The sequence below is a fragment of the Tyto alba genome, unplaced genomic scaffold (assembly GCF_018691265.1).
Source record: "Tyto alba isolate M040663 unplaced genomic scaffold, T.alba_DEE_v4.0 Super-Scaffold_2, whole genome shotgun sequence".
Taxonomy (NCBI): domain Eukaryota; kingdom Metazoa; phylum Chordata; class Aves; order Strigiformes; family Tytonidae; genus Tyto; species Tyto alba.
Genome location: NW_024881282.1, coordinates 86501481 through 86518993, shown reverse-complemented (window position 1 = coordinate 86518993; position 17513 = coordinate 86501481). Strand labels below are relative to the sequence as shown.

At 45.6% G+C, this 17513-nt stretch overlaps 1 protein-coding gene across 2 annotated transcripts in view; it reads right to left on the bottom strand.

Annotated features, from left to right (window-relative positions):
• Positions 1 to 17272, bottom strand: part of PRKCQ (protein kinase C theta) — a 68059-nt gene extending 50787 nt beyond the window's left edge. For both annotated transcript variants that reach the window (XM_042793058.1, XM_042793057.1), the window contains exon 1: positions 16595 to 17272. The gene's annotated coding sequence lies outside the window, so the exon portion shown is untranslated. The remainder of the gene's footprint in view (positions 1 to 16594) is intronic.
• Positions 17273 to 17513: the final 241 nt, after the last annotated feature.

Here is a 17513-nt window from a genome sequence, read left to right as displayed (position 1 = left end):
ATGAAAATGGATGCATGCATGATGAAGTAAAGAAGGCAATTTACTGAATGGGGGCCAACTGAGAGGAGAGGGGAAGCATTTCTGGATTTGAGATGCTCTTTTCCTAATGTCATCAAACTCTCATTTTCTAGAAGTCAGAGGGAATATTTCCCTCTCCCCCCTTTTTGAGGCAAAACCGTGCATGCAAAATGAGTTCAGAATACGAGGATCAGCATCACCAAGAAGGAAAGGAACCAGGATTTATAGCTGAAGGGTATGAACTTTCCTTCACCCCCTGAAAGGCACCTCCCAGCCAAAAAGTCAGGTCCTGACCCTGCAAAGACCTGTTTATATAGCTGGTGGAGACTTGCACATGAGCATGACTCAACGCACCTCAGGGTCCTCCTGCAAATTTCAAGAGCAACACTGAACACCAGCAACAATGGCTAGAGTCCCTGTCTCTGCCCCCTGACTCCTCAGATCCCCCAGACCATACAGCTGGGAACAGGGATCTAAATAATTCCCTTGAGTGACTGTCATTTTGGGTGCCCCTATCACTTGTTATTTCAGTGGAGATTAAATCAGCCTGTTAATAAAGGAGGAACTTCAGAACACCCGACATTTCTCACACTTTCCTTTTACAAGAATGTGGATCCGAGGAGAGGGAGGAAGAGGGGAATTTGATTAGCCACTTAATTGTCCCTCTCTCCATAGTCAGCCACTCCACCTGCAGCGCCTCACAAAGGCAGTGGAGGGAGAGGGTGAGGAAAGGCAGGACCAGCAGTCTCTGATGGGACTGGTACAATACCAGACTCCATGCAACTAAATAGCCTTATGAAACTTCATGGAAAGACATGAATTCAAAACATAGGTAATGCTCTCCATACAAAATCTTCCCCATCAGTTGCAGACACAGAAGGGCAAGGCAAAGCGTTTTTTCTGTCATGTGGAAATGGCACTTGCAGACTTTTCTGGGGCCAATGGCAGGCACAGGAATGGGCATTTCTCTTTAGAATTCTCTGGGCCATCTTGTGATGCTGTGTTTAGAGCAAGTCACGTGTATTGGTAACAGGACCTGGTCTCATATATAGCCTACAAACACGTCTGTTTGGACTCTGATGAGTTCACGTGGTTTCTTCCCGTTGCATTTGTTGTGCACAAGATAAGAACAGAGCCTCAGATCTATTTTCAGATCTTGTAAGTGATTTTACTACAGTGGAGTTAACACAGGTGAATAAATTTTCATCCGTGAAAGGGTTGTTATTCATCTCACTGGGGAAATTACAGAAAATTGCTGCTGGGAATGCCAGTGGTCATTGCATACATTCACGGACTCTAGGATGGGACCTACAACCACTCTAGCAGATACATGTATATCTGAATCTTAAAAACAGGGAATTTGTTCTTTGCTGTCCTTAGGTCTCCACATAACAATTGCTTTAAGCTGACCTAAATGCAGGCTGTGTCCAAAGATATGGTTCAGCTTTCCACCCCATCTCAGATTGCAGGTTTCCAACCTCTTCCAGGAGTCTGGTGTCTATGTATGGATGGGATCAGGGAACAGAGTTCTGTAAAAGCAACCCTTCTTCTTTTCTTTACTTGCCAAGTGAGTTTGCAGCTGCATCCATTCCCCTGATTCGGCTGACCTGACACAGATGCAGGGGCCTGCACTGAGCAGGAATGATGACATGGGGGATGGCATGCAGCAACTGCATTTTGCTTGGGATAAAGGGCCTGGGAAATCATGGCCTCACTGTTGGTGAAGAGATTAAGGATGGAATCACATGAATATACACAGACAACTGCAACACATATATGACCAATCACCCCAGCTCCCGTTGTATCCTCTAAAGAGACATAAGTACTTGTAGGGTGTGCATTACCCCATCCTGAAGAAGACATCTAAAACAGGTTAAGCCAACCCCCTCCTGGAATTGTTATTTCTCCACTATGATTACGCCTACCCCAAAGATGACCAAAATCATGTAAGTCCTACCACTGATGTACTGACATCTAGTGAAAAGGACCCAGATTGTAGTGGTTGATCTGGGAGCAGATATCTTCATGTCTAACAGTTACAATAGCTTGAAAACACAATGAAATACAGTTGGGTGGAGAACCCACATGTCCTGCACGTTGAGGGCCATCTGCTCTGGAAGTTGCTCTAGAAAAGGAAAGAGGGTCCAGTGCCCAGGGATGTGCCTCAACACTTCTTAATTTGCTCATATAGAAGGAGCCAAAGTCTCTCATCAAAACAAGAACCTTTCAGATATGCCTTTTGTTTTCCAGTAAACAATGTGAAGTTACCTCCCTCTGGAGAGGCAAAATTTTGAAAGCTAAAACCCTTGTTATTTCTGCAAACTGGAAAGGAAAGCAAAGCAGAGCAGACTCACCAAATCTCTACTAGGAATAAATCCCTCCAAGTCCTGTCCCTGAAGCTAGATCATAACCCATTTTTGCCTCCTATATAACGAACATTTGTCATGTGTGGTCCTGAAACAAAGCAAATTTGCACCCTAACTTGTCCCACCTGAAACATGCACAACCATTCAGTCTACTCTCCTTTGTAAATCTTCACTTTTTTTGTGCACTTTATCCCCTTTCGGTTCAGATTATTATAAGCAGCTTGTTGGGTTTGCTTTCTTATTTTCCTAGAGACCTTCTGATTAATTTGAATTCCTGCATCACTGCATTTCTGCAACACTTGGGCCACGCAAACTCAAATTAAATGTTTTCAAAATAATTATCCCCATTGTATTTATTTTTAATTTTTAATATGGACTTCTCTTTTCAGGTTTTAGTTGCCTTATGAGAAACAGGACACACTTGAAGCAACAGCACTCAGTTTTTCAAATGCTGCACACAATGTTTTCAAAGAGCTTTTCAATGTATCAAGGGAAATAAAAATATCCTAACTGAGACGTAGCTACAATATCTCCTTTCCTTTGGCCTCTTGTTCGTTAGCCCAGCAGTTCCTGTATATCTGTTAGATTTTGGCACTGGTTCACAGACTTCTTGTTATATTTTTTTTTATGTTTAGGTGTGGGGATTTTTTTAAAAAAATTACACAGGTGGTCTCTGCCTGAAATACTTCATCATCTTGTAACTAGAGACCAGGGTGGTCATTATTTCACTGAACTTCCTGTCAGTGCCAGCATCTGCATCTATTTTTTACTTTATTTTCCTTAATAAAAATAATAAAAAAAAAAAAATTCCAAGGAGAGAGGCAGGACCATAATGGGACATACTAACATCCTTCCTTCTTCAGGTACAGTTTCATGCCTATAGTTAACCTTCTTCAGCAGTAGAGGTATTTAATCTATTCCATCTGGAAATCTGCTAAAGGTATTTGCACAGAATCACAGAAACGTTGGGCTCTAAAAGAGCGTTTTGCTCATCCCTCTGCCTCCTGACAGACTACGTCTACATCATCCTTGACATATGTGTCTAGCCATCTGTCAGGAATGAAGATTCTTTTGTGCTTGGTGTTACTACATACTCCTCAAAAATGTGGATGAATTTGTCATGAAGGCACCCCAGGTTGTAACTAGAATTCACTTTGGACATCCACACCTTACTTCTGTGTGACCCAAGGACTTTGGAGATGTATTTTAGGAATCCAATTTTGATCCAGGATTATCCCATGTTTCATAGAACCATGGAATGGTTTGAGTTGGCAGGGACCTTAAAGATCATCTAGTTTCAACCCCCCCTTCCACCTTCCACAGGTTGCTCATAGCCCGATACAACCTGGCCTTGAACCCTTCCAGCGAGTGGGCAGCCGCAGCTTCTCTGGGCACCCTGGGCCAGCGCCTCACCACCCTCACAGTAAAGAATTTCTTCCTTATATCTTATCTAAATCTGCCCTCTTCCAGTTTAAAACTGTTAGCCCTCATCCTATCCCTATACCGCCTGATAAAGAGTCCTTCTCCATCTTTCCTGTAGCCCCCTTTAAGTACTGGGAGGCAGCTCTAAGGTGTCCCCAGATCCTCCTCTTCTCCAGGCTGAACAAATCCACCTTTCTCAGCCTGTCCTCCTGGGGAGGTGTTCCAGCCCCCCGAGTATCTTCGTGGCCTCCTCTGGACCTGCTTAAGCTAGACACAGCACTGCAGAGGGGGTCTCACCAGAGCAGAGCAGAGGAGGAGAATCCCCTCCCTTGACCTGCTGGCCACACAGCTCTGGATGCAGCCCAGGGCACGGTTGGCTTTCTGGGCTGCGAGCGCACATTGACAGTTTATATTCAGTTTTCCATTCACTCATACCCCCAAGTCCTTCTCCTCAGGGCTGCTCTCAGCCTCGCCCAGCCTGGATTTGTGCTTGGGATTTCCCCAACCCATGGGCAGGACCTTGCACCTGGCCTTGTTGAACTTCATGAGATCTGTACAGGCCCACTTCTGCAGCCTGTCCTGGTCCCTCTGGATGGCATCCCTTCCCTCCAGAACGTCACTGCACCACACAGTTCAGTGTCGCCAGTGAACTCGCTGAGGGCACACTTGATCGAATGGTCTATGTCATCAACAAAGATGTTAAACAGCACCAGTCCCAACACCAACCCCCGAGGAACGTCACTTGCCACTGGTCTCCACGTGGACATCGAGCCACTGACTGCAACTCTTTGAGTGTGAGCATCCAGCCAATTCCTTATCCACCAAGTGGTCCATCTGTCAAATCCATGTCTCTCCAGTTTAGAGACAAGGATGGTGTGTGGAACAGTGTCAAATACTTTGCACAATTCCAAGTAGATGACATCAGTTGCTCTTCCCTTATCCACCAACGATGTAGCCCCATCATAGAAGGCCACTAAATTTGTCAGTCATGACTTGCCCTTAGTGAAGCCATGTTGTCTGTCAGCAATTACCTCCTTATTTTCCATCTGCACTATCATGGTTTCCATGAGGATCTGCTCCATGATCTTGCCGGGCACAGAGGTGAGACTGACTGGCCTGTAGTTCCCCAGGTCTTCCTATTTTCCCTTTTTAAAAATGGAGGTTATGTTTCTGCTTTTACAGTCTGTGGGAACTTCACTGGACTGCCACAACTTCTAAAATATGATGGATAGTGGCTTAGCCGCTTCATCCACACTCAGTTCCCTCAGGACCCGCAGATGCATCTCATCAGGTCCCACGGACTGATGCAGCTTCAGATTCCTTAGATGATCTCAAACCTGATCTTCTCCTACAGTGGGTGGTTCTATATTCTCCAAGTCTCTGCCTTTGTCTTCTGCGTCTTGAACAGTGTGGCTGGAGCACTTGCTGATGAAGACTGAGGCAAAAATGTCGTTGAGTACCTCAGCCTTCTCCATATCCCAGGTAACCAGGTCCCCCGTTTCTTTCTGGAGAGGACCAACATTTTCCCTAGTCTTCCTTTTATCACCAAGGTACTCATAAAAGCTTTTCTTGTTGCCCTCAACATCCCTGGCCATATTTAGTTCTATCAGGACTTTGGCCTTCCTAACCTGATCCCTGACTGCTTAGACAGTTTCTCTGTATTCTTCCCAGGCTACCTGTACTTGCTTCTACCCTCTGTAGGCTTCCATTTTGTGTTTGATGTCCTTACATTTTAGTGTCCTATTCTCAGCATCAGAGCCTCAGATGGGTTCCTGAGAGACCCTCTATCTCTATCTCTTCCTATCTTTCCACCCCACTTGCCATTTAGCTTACACCAACTCTCTGAGAGGTTATGTGTCCACCAGCTTCTTTCTACACTTCTGGCCTTAGTTATCTCCCTGAATGGGGGGATATAGGACACAGAGTGGGTGGAAGAATGAAATACAAAACACAGCCAAAATTCTTATTAGCCCAAAGTGCTGAAGATCCATTTTTTGGGTTGTTTTTGTTTTGTTGTTGTTTTTTGTTTTTATACCACCTCCTGGCTGCTTAAGCAAACCTTTCTGGGTTCAGCTTCACACTGTGTGAAGAACTAAGTCATGACCATGCAGACAACATCTGCCTCACTTCTCCCCAAAGATCGCAATGTTTTCCCTACTAATTAGCTCATGCTGTCCCCTGAGCTCAGGAGGTAGCACAGAGTCTCACGTAAAGCAAACAAATGTTCAGTCCATCCTACACTAGCTATCTTGGTACTACCACAGCTCACAATCCCCAGGAACATTGAAGGGTTCACCTCATTATCACTCTCCTAGCTCAGCTAAGCAACATAACATGCAAGGAAGATGCCTGTCCCTCCTGCACACACCACTAGCCAGTGAAAAGTTCAGTTACACACTCAGATATTCAGGTGAAATAGTGCAGGTAGTCCTGGTGCACTCACAAAATCCCAAAGAGGGGCTAGCTCAAAAGTTGTGTCACCTCTGTACGATGGTATGAGTTGCAGCCATAGCAGCATTTGCAAAGATGCAACTGATGATTGTTTATTTTAGATCAATAAGGTCCCTTTTACTATGACCAGAAAATGAATGATTGACCAAAGAAATCAAGGTAGTGCTTTGGTCTAGAGATGACAAAGGTTGTAATCAGTTACCACCCCTCCCTCACCACTCCCAAAAGGAAGAGGCTGCCTTTTTCTGAGGTGATAGCATAGCTTTTGTCTAATACAGAACTGCAGGACTCGATTTTTCAGAGGGGCTATGTAAATGGGAGCTGTACCATGAAGAGGTATATTGGTGTCTGCTAAGGCTTCAGTAAGCACATATGTCATTTCCCAAAACTATTGAATTCAGAGGCTCACATCACTACTGTGGTCCAAAGCTCATTCAAACAACACCACATCCTGCTTGTCTACCATGTCGCCACCCCCTGGTCTCTCCTCATCCACCACCATGGCTTCCCTCTGTGAGATTTGCAAGAGAAGTCTGTAAGCAGATGGGGCTGTAGTTGTTGATGCTTCTACTACTGGGTTCCTCTTCCCAAAAGGGCCCATAGCCCCCAGGAACCAGTCTATGGCCACCTCTCCCATGTTGATATAAGTCCATCTATTGATCCTGGCACACTGGAGGTGCCCTTTCCTCCTCTCTTTGCCTGAACAAACCAATATACAGCTGGGATTCCTGACACCTAACTTTAGATATTCATTCTACTACTTACTCCGTATACATCTGCATATGGAGTATTCATCCCAGGCTCTCTTCATAAATGACAGAAAGAAAGAGACCTGCTGGGTTTTCAATTTCCATTATTCCCATGTAGCTGACTAAAATGGGTCAAATGCCTGATGACCTCAAATGCCTCTTTCTCTCCACAGCCAACAGAGACCGGGAAGCTAGTTCAGGTGGAGATGTCTGTCTGGCATTTAGGTTTCCGAGATGAGAGCGGCCGGCTCCCAGACATGGAGTCTCACCAGCCAGCAGTTAAGCAGATTCAGAGATCAGCTTATGGGTGTCTGTCTGCAGCAAAACCCAAATGAACTAACACATGTAGTGTAGAGACAAGTAGGCTGAGGACATAATGATGGTCTATGGCTTTGCTTAAGTGCAATGGACTCTGAATCAAAACCCACTGAAAACTTTATTTAACTTGTTACGGTGTTTCAATCTGATCCATAAATATGGCAGAAGGACAGTGCTAATAACTAGGAACTGGAAAAACTGACATAAGCTGTATAACTTTTTTTCTAATGATGAGATTTGGTAAAATCACCATCCTTTCCAATTAGAAAATACATTACAAAGAACAACTTTGTTTTGATGAGAGAGGGACAGGGAGAAGCAGAGTCATTTTCAAGAGACTTTCTCTATCTAATTTACTCACATGTTTTAATAGCAATGTCTGTAGTTGCCCTGACAAATACCCTCCCCTTGTATGAGGGGGAGGAGGGGACAGAGGAGCTGAAAACGGAAGCTGGAGGATGCACGTTCTTTACTATTTCATCACTGTTATAAATCAAAACATAAATAACAAGTGTTACTGCAAGGGTGGGAGGGGAAAACCTGGGTAAATTCAGCTCTCAATATGCACACAGTCCTTCAAGACAAAAAGCAGTGACTCCTACATCAGCATTTGTCTCTCTGGTTTCCGTGGATAAGTAGGGTACGACCCTGTTTAAATCCCATTCACAAGCCAGAACAAATATCTGTAAGCCTCAGCTGTTCTTTCTGTTCTCAACATAACAGGCCCAAAATGCTGCCTCTTTCACTCAGACTGATTCTTCCCCCACTGCAGCTATTCCTGACTTGTACAGTTGATTTACATTAGAAGAGAAGCAGGCTCACCAGCACATAGAAACTCCACAGCAAAATCAAATGACCACATCAAAAACCTCCTCAGAAGAAAAGGCTTGAATCCAAGTGAAAAATTAATCATTTGCAAGTTTAGTTTTGAAACAAAATAGAAGTTAAGTTTCCGCTCCCAATGTACTTGCAGAAGCCTGAAGCAAGGTTCACAGGGATTTACAGTGATAGATGACCATAAAGCTTGGCCTCTTTGTTAATGTGGCAGCCATCCCATTGCTGCTTGTGGTGTCCCTGAACATCCCTGTAGGTTGTTATCTGCTATTTCACAAAATCATGGGGTCATTAGCACACCAAGCTGAATTAGTACTTCATTTTGTGTCAAGGCAAATCTGCAACAAGCCTACAGGTTTCACACAAGTTACCTCAGCCTTACATGTGTGTGCTTTCAAATAATCTTGCTGCAACTAGCATTTCTCTCTCCCTTTTTTTTTTTAATTAAAAAATAAAATTAAGGCCACATATTCAAATAGTTTATTTAAGTTGCAGGTTAAATTTGACCTCTCAGAGACATTTAGTTCACAGTGAGGTTACTGCTACTGCATGTTCAGTCCAAAGGACAGAACTGGGTCCAAAGTGTTGAGTTACTGCATCAATGAGGACAGATTGGGAAAAAATATACACCTACCAAACTTAGGAAAACCTTACTGTCAGTCCAAAGTTATGAGTGCTTTTGTTAGAGGGGTTCTTCTCCCACAAAACACCAGAATAATTTCACAAATCAATGAGTCAGCCAAAGCCCTACAGCCAGTCTGCTTTGAGAATACATCCTCTTTCATCCTTGATCCCTGTGTCCCTGAGATGAGCTACATTAAATCCATGTTCTCAGCAAATGCGGGCATTTACAGTGCTGCCAGAGACCTTCTGCTTATGGAGATGGACTGGGTTTATTTGCTTCTCCAGAGAACATGTGGTGCAATGACATATGAGGGAGGAATTGTCCTTCCTGGCCTGGGTGGTTGTCTGCTCTGTAATGAAATATTCAGGAGTGACGACAGAAGAGGAATCTGTGTTTGATTTAGAGCTATTGTTCGGGTTATAAGTTGTATGCTGTACTGTTACTGGATCTTTCAAATGCCTCGTATTTATCAAGGTAAGAAACAGAGGAGTCTGTGCCCTCATAGATGACTTTTTAGGGCTGTGATTTAGTTCCCAACACTTGGCACAGACAGAGCAGTGAGAAGTAGGTCCATGCTCTCTCTCCAAGGAGAACCATTTCTTCTCACCTCTGCTGAGGTCCAAAACTTGCTATATGCAGCATGCAAGGACAATTCATTAGGTCCTTTACCCCTTTCTGGCTACACACCCGTGCCCTTAGGAAGGAATATCTCCTTTCTGTCCTGTGATGGTCACGAAGGTCCCACTAAACCCAAACTAAGCAGTTTGGTCTTGTGAAGTGAAGCCAATACTGTTGGGATCAGCAGTGCAGGGACACACATGTCCCACATTGAGTGGGCCAAGATAACTCCTCTTGTTCCAAGAGCAGAAGTACAGCCATCCCTTAGGTATATCTCCCTTCCTTGAAAGGTCCTCATCCATCCTGCCTACAGGGAACAGCCCCTATTATGTGCCATCTCTCAAAGTGTGCCTGCCAGAGTGCTGCTCAAACAGGCCACAACCAGACCTGGGACTGTGCAGACACCTAAACAGTCTTGCTGACTGCAGCACAGTGCTCAGCCCCCCTGTTATTTTATTAGCACAGCCATTAACTCCAGACACACAATAAAGAATGGGATAGGCTTGCGTTCAGGAGCACACCCAGAGGGTCACACCAGTTATCAGGTGGAGCTGTGCAGCCTGGCCAGCAGGAAAGACTGGGCAGCAGATCCCAGTCCTTTGCTTAACACCACAGATGGCCCAGCAAGGAAAATAAATATCACTGGGGGAATGTTACCAGGTATCATTCCTTTAGTTTGGACTGGGACTTGGTTTGCTCTACATAAGATGAATATTTGGGTTCACCAAGTTCACCTGAATCACTAGAGACCTCACCTTCGCCTTGAAAGTAAACAGTGGGTCCATATTGCCCGTAAAATGGGAGTTTGAGGAAAAGGCATGCTTGCATTATTGCAAAGTCTGAGTGGATCCACTCTGGTTCTGGGGCTATCAGGCCTCCTTTCCTTGAAGAAGCAACAGGTAGAAAGATCTTGTGCCTCAAACATCACCTAACAGGAGTTTATCAGCTCACTCTGTCCCAGGCACATTTTCTGGAGATGTCTCTTTCTTTCTTACAAGAAGCAAAGAACAAGGATGCTCTTGTCTTAGCTGTTCTTGCGAGGTGTGTGAGCATGAATCCTCATGCCCAGGAGTGATGCTAGTGAAGCCCAGGAAAGAGCCAAAGCTTCCAGAAAACTGAAGAGCACTTCTGCACAGTGTGCTAGACCTAAACACAGGTGAATCTCTAGCTTAAACCTTCACCCTTCTGCAGTAGGAAGAAATGTACTAGCCGCCTTCAGCCCCACACCTACCTCTTGCCATATACCTATCTTCTACCCACCTTGTAACCAGCACCTTCTTCTCAGGCTGTCTGTCTACACAGGGTTTTTCCTGCCCCAGATTGCTGTCGTGATGAGTCTGAGGTCTATTCTACCTCCTCCACCCAGTCATCCACTGCTGCAGGCATGCTCATACCTTCTCCCATGTTACCACCAGTGCCTGGAGCAATCTTTTCAAAACAGTTTCAAACATCGTTTTCCTGCCTTGCTAAATGACAAAGCCCTCCATGAGCAGCAGGTGGTGACCTGGTGTTTTTTGTTGCCATAGAATATTCTGTCAAACATACTTGATACAGAACCACCTTTTCAACAACAACAACAAAAAATCTGAAGAGAAGTTATGGGTTTTGCTCTAGGAAACTGAGGTGCAAAGTCTGAAAGGTTTTGATTCAGCCAACCTATCAGAATGCCTCATGGAAACTATAGATAAGGTTCCCTCATATCCTTCTGCTTTCTGTCAACCAGGTTTATCCACAGGACCACATCTTCCATGAATACTATTGCCAGGGACACTGAGGATGGAGCCAACAACTTTCTGTACCACATCAAGAGGTCATGGTGCATCTTGGAAGCTCCAGGAAATCAACTGAATGGAAAAGTGCATGCCATCTCTAAGTTCCTATGACAAAGAACAACGGCATTCAGAATCAAAACATTTTTTTCTGTGGACCAAAATATTTCCACTAAAGAACTAAAAAGCCCTGAACATTTTCTGTGTTTTGGAAAGGAAACCACCTTTATTTCTCTTGTCCTCTAAAATCAACTGAATCTGTAACCCTGAAGCTTCCAACTTAGACCTGGCTCTTCTAACACCTTACCTGGGAGCATGTCACTATGTCCATGAAGAGATGTGATCTTTCAACACACAAGGTTGCAAGACTTCTTCATTTCACTATTTTTACTTCTATAAGTACAATGCTTTTGCTACCTTTGATATAATTCATTCTTATGTACCTTGTAAACTCCTTAGGATCAACTTTTTTAATGCGTTCATGCACTATTTCATCCTCAGCTCCTGGTCAGGGCAGTCATTAATTATGGAGACAGTTCTCTTACTGTCATGTTTTCTGATAATTATAACATACTAAGTATAGAAAAGTTTTTATTACCACTTTTTAATTCCTTTACATATCATGGAATATGTTCCAACCATCTTATATAGGCACCTCTCTCTGCCTCTCTCTCATGTCACATCTAATTCTTCCCTTTAACTGTTCATGGTCTGGCAACCCTGGATGAAAACTGTCTGAATTTTTCATCATTGTAGGTGCCTTGTCTATGCTAGGAGATGATTTCAATGCAGCAATATTTCTGTGAACTAATATGTATTTCTCATGGAAAATAATAAAAAAAAAAGACATATTTTTCTGTTTTTCTAGTTTGTAATCAGATTCAGGGTTTTTAAATTTTTCTAAACTCAGGTATTCATCAGGCCTTACTGATGAGATGCAAATAAAAAAATTATGCTGTGAAAGATACAGTTTCTCCATAAAGAGTCTTTTCTGCTCCTGGAGAAGTGGCAACATCTCCTGAAGGAAGGGCAAGAGTACCCTGACCCTGGGCGACAAAATGGGGCAGAATGATCTTTTCTGCTCTGTTTCATTTGAAGTCTACACACAGCCCCAGTGGCACTGCTCAGTGAAGTTCATGGCCTGGTTTGTGGATACCCTGAGGTTTTTCACACTGTTCTGCTGACTGAGATGCCTCTTTTTGTCTGCAAGCACCTCCCAGACAGTTCAGAGCCACTTTCTCCATTATCTTTATGCAAAGCATGGAGGTTTTATCCCTGTTTTATAGTCAGTCCTGACTGACATGCAGGTCAGGTCCTTGACAGCTTAGTGACAGAGCACCTGCCAAACACCTGTAGGTTAAAAGACTTGCCCATGCAGGAAAAGCATTGCAGAGGACACGGCACAAAGCACTCACATCATGAGCTGTACCCGTTGACCTGGCAGGGTGAGGATGCCCTAAATGATCTCAGCGTTAAGACTCCACTTCCCCGATGAAATGGCAAGTTCAATTGACGTAACAGAAGTCACAGGAGTAATAGAATCAGACTGAGTACGATATGCAGATGGCCACAAGATTCATAAAGTCCCTGTTTTCACTTGTTTATCCACTGGACATTTTTTTTGTCTTTCAGGGTTGGTATTTCCTATGCATATGCTCTGACTGTCTTGTATCTTCTGGAGATAAGTGGGATATTTGTACTTGGCAATGATAAGGAAAAGGGGATACACTTCTGAATGAATGAATGCCAAGCAAATTAGAAGACATAATAATCAAGGCAACTGATTACTGAGAAGCAATCCAGACCAAAACAGGTCAAACGTGATGTGGAAATGGCCATTCACAAAAAACAGACTAAAGTTATGTAGAGCTTATCATCTGTAATTCTCAGGGCTCTTTACATCTCAGATAAATATCAAGAAATTCACCTGAGAGATAACTGAACCTTACATCCGCACCACAGACATGACACCGCGGTAGGAGAGACAAGGTACAGTTATGTGAAAGCTGCACCATTTCCTTTTCATCCCACCCTGGGTACATCCTATACAACCGTACACTTCATTCAGCATTTCTGCCCGAAATGAGCAAAGGCAGGAAAATATTCTTACACACAGGTGGAACTAAAAATATCCCAAAATGGGATGGTACAATTCTACCTCAGCAAGCTGCTACAAAGCAATGGTGTTGCTACAAGGTATGATACAAATCAGGGGAATTATCTGTTGCTAAAACAGCTGTGCATAATTTGAAAAACAATCTGGGTTTGTTCCACACACATCATCAGATTTAATAAATGTTATCTCTACTGCTGGATGTGATCTGGCTGGTGGTGACAAATTAAAAAATCTCCAACAGGCCTGATAAATCACAAAATTAACACAAACAAGCGACAATACAAAAAGCACTTTGCAATTGGCTACAGAGAAGGGTTTGCAGTTTACGCTGCCTTTGCCAAGGTTTTCCTTCCAGTCAAGCCTACAGCCAGGAGTCAGATGCTCTGGTTAAGATGCAAGTGCAGGCAAACAGAGGACACCACCACAGAATGGAAACAAACTGTCATGGTGAGCTTGCAGGCTAACAGAGACTACTGTTTGATGACAATCATGATCTGTGAACATTTCTATGGGAGAACAGGCAGACAGCATGTGAGTAAACCTGCGACGCAGCTGTGCATCCACACTAAGCTGTAGGTACCTGTGATTACAGGATCAAGGCTCTGGTTAGTCCTATAGATAATTTCACACATAGAGGTTTGGGATGTTCATACTACTGTATTGACTTTCTCTGCCTTTTCTATTTCATGAATCCCTTTTTTGAAACTTAGGCAAAGAACAGCACTCTGCTTACACAAATCCTGGCTTCAGCAAAATAGGAAGCAACAGCATAATTTGCGGCTAAGTGTTTTAACATAAATCCACAAAGATATATGTAAAAAGCCAAGAGCAGCTCCTATAGAGCAGCCCTCCTGACAAAGCCCTGGGAGGTGGTTAGTACTTCACCTCCTTCCTAGGCTGTTGCAGAGCTCTTTGCACTTAAACCCAGGCAATAAGAGAAGAAAACAAAAAAATTGCCCTCAGAAGTTATATTCACCATATGGCCTTCTTCAGAACAAAGTGGGAGGATATAGAGACTAACCCGGAAAAGATCTCAAGGAAGACAAATAAAAAAGTGTGTCATGCTGGGAAGCTAAGCTTCTGAGGCTCTCCTTCCCTCCAGCCCTCCTTCCTCATCTCTCCCTCTAAGCCTTTCTTTGAGACCCTCCACCTCTGACGTGATGGTGAGGCACACGCTGCATCCGTGAGAAGTGCTGAGAGTCAACTGAGTGACTTTCTTTGAAAGGAAACACAACTGAGGCAGAAAAAAAAAATAATACTCAGCTCCACCCTGTCAGTGTAACAACTCTCTGCTTGTAGCTCTCCTTGGTGTGAAAAAAAATAAAACGTTTTACTCATTGTAGCAGCGTGATTACACAAACAGCCTAGGCACAGGGCGGCTACTGAGGTGCAGGATGGAGGTTCAGGAGGGCGATGTGAATCTTTCTTAGGGCTTTGAAAAAAATCCCAAAGGACACCTAGAAGTGGGGAGAAAGTCTACCTAAACTCTGCATTGCCTATGCCAGTGCAGCTGTGGCATCATCTTAAAGCAGGGAGGCTTTCAAGTCAGAAACCTCTGCACAGGCTGAGCATGCTTCATTCATCTTGTGTCCTCATAGGGTTTGGCCAAGTAGTTGTGCGAGGAAAATGAGGGGTTCAGTACGGCTCAGGGAGCTTTGGCAAGTGATGGCTGGGGGATATCAAAGTCTCATGCCCAGCCTAGACACAAAAAAAAAGAGACAGAGGCAACAACCCAGACCCCACACTGAGATCCAGATTCAACTCTACTGTCAGGCATTCAGCCAAGGGCAGCTCGGCGGGTCGGTGAGCTCCAGGAGAGCAGTTGTGTTAGGAGGCCATCGGGTGCTTCCAGCTGAAAGCAGCTAGGTGGGACAGGAGCTTCCCTGGAGCAAGGTGCTCCTGGCTGGTCCCTCAACTTGGCTGCTAAAGCATATTCCCCAGAAACTCAAAGATGCCTGGCGGCCTCAAGTGGGACATGGAGTCCTTCCTTCAATCAAAAAGAGGGAGAAAAAAATAAATATTTTTTGAGGTCCAGGACCTCAAGGATTTGACTGTTCAAAAATACAAAAGTCAGAACATTGCCCTATTCACCACAAATAATTCTGCTTCTCCTTCCCCTCCTGCTTTTTTTTTTTTTTTTTTTGTAATAGCAAATTCAGTGAAACTTTATCTCTTCCTGCCCTAGTAACCCTACTAAATAATCTGCTATTAACATGACTCAATTGAGTGGCTTTCAGCTGCCAAAGTAATTTTCTTTGCTACTGTTGTTTCATGAGTGGAAATTTAGAGCCCTTAAAAAGCTTTCCACCCCTGCGAAGTATCACACTACTGGAGATTAGAGAAAAGTACAGCCAAGAAGTTAGTTAGTTGCATTGTAATTACAATTAAAAAGGATCCGATTACACCCAAGAGTTTAACTTCATTAGCATTCGATGTGCATGCAGGGGACAGAGCCCAGGTCTCAAGACCGAGCAGCCAGGCTGGGTTTTTGAGTCCCCTCCTTCGAGAGGAAATGCAGCTCACAACACTGCGCAGAGGAGGAGGGATGGAGACAGTTCATTTCTCTTTACCGCTCAAATTTGCTTTCAAACTTATCGCAGCGCTGGTCTGTAGAATATTTCAAACTCGATCCAAAAATGATATACCCAGGCACTGAGATACAATTTCCCCCCTAAAACTAGGCTTCTATCTGTCTGTCTCATTACATACTGCTGTAACCAAGAAACACCTACAAAACATCACAGAACCTAGCAGGGGAAAGTATTTTCCTTCTATATTTTCCCCAGTTTGTTTACGGTGTTGAATAACACTTTAATTATAGTTGGGTTTCATTGTTTTTCTCATTTTCTCCTCTTCTTTGTATTGCATGAAGGTACATGGGAGAAAACAACACTTTTTTTAAAGGCAGGAAAATGTGATTATGAAACCACAAACACACGCAAAAGACATGAGGTGTAAACCTGAAAGTTATTTAAACTCTTATTTAAGGTAAAAAAAAATAAAATAATAATAAAAAAAAAAATCTTTGGCTCAATGTCGAGAGCTTTAAAAACCCATAACAGAGCAAGAACTGACAGCTGAAGCAGAGGGTCCTGAGCAGCATCCCAGGTAAAGGCAAAGCACCAAACAGTGCCCCAAACTTTCTTGCTGCTGCTGCCCCGCTGCGCACCGGTCCTCCCGCCTGCCCTGCGCGCACCGCGCAACCCTGCGCGCCTCCTGCGCCCGGGGGTCTCACCCGCTCCCCACCACATCCCGCGGCAGCGGCACTCCCTGCCCGCGCATCCCCCGCACCGCTCCGCGGGCAGTACCTGCCGCCCGCGCAGCTCGGCTCAGCCTGCTTCGGCTCAGTTCAGCTCGGAGCAGCCCGGCTCAGCTGAGCTCGGCTCGGTGCAGCTCGCTTCACTTGAGCTCGGCTCCGCGCAGCCCGGTTCAGTTGAGCTCGGCTCCGCGCAGCCCGGTTCAGTCGAGCTCGGCTCCGCGCAGCCCGGTTCAGTTAGTTGAGCTCGGCTCCGCGCAGCCCGGTTCAGTTAGTTGAGCTCGGCTCCGCGCAGCCCGGTTCAGTTAGTTGAGCTCGGCTCCGCGCAGCCCGGTTCAGTTAGTTGAGCTCGGCTCCGCGCAGCCCGGTTCAGTTAGTTGAGCTCGGCTCCGCGCAGCCCGGTTCAGCTGAGCTCGGCTCGGTGCAGCTCGCTTCAGTTGAGCTCGGCTCTGCGCAGCCCGGTTCAGTTGAGCTCGGCTCCGCGCAGCCCGGTTCAGTTGAGCTCGGCTCCGCGCAGCCCGGTTCAGCTCGGCGCGGCTCAGCTTGGCTTGGGCACGGCTTGAGCCCGGCTCAGCTCGGCTCTGCTGGACTCCACCCAATGCGGCTCGGCTCGGCTGGGCTCGGCTCGACTCGGCTGGGCTCGGCTCGACTCGGCTGGGCTCGGCTCAGCCCGGCCCGTGGCAGCGGCAGCCGCCCCCGCCCCGCCGCCGCGGCCCGCGGGGGAAGCGCGCTCCGGGCCTCCCGCCGCCACCGCCGGGGCTGGCCTGGCCTCGCCTCCGCCTCCTCCTCCTCCTCCTCCTCCTCCTTCTCCTCGGCACCACCCCCTCTCCGCCCCCCCCGCCCTCCCCTCCTCCTCCCGTGTCCGCGCCCAAAACGGCCCCACCCCCGGGGGCTCGGTGTGGGCTGGGAGGTGAGCATCCTGTCCGGCCCTGCCAAGGACCCTGCTTTGGGACTGGGTGCGTGTAAACCCC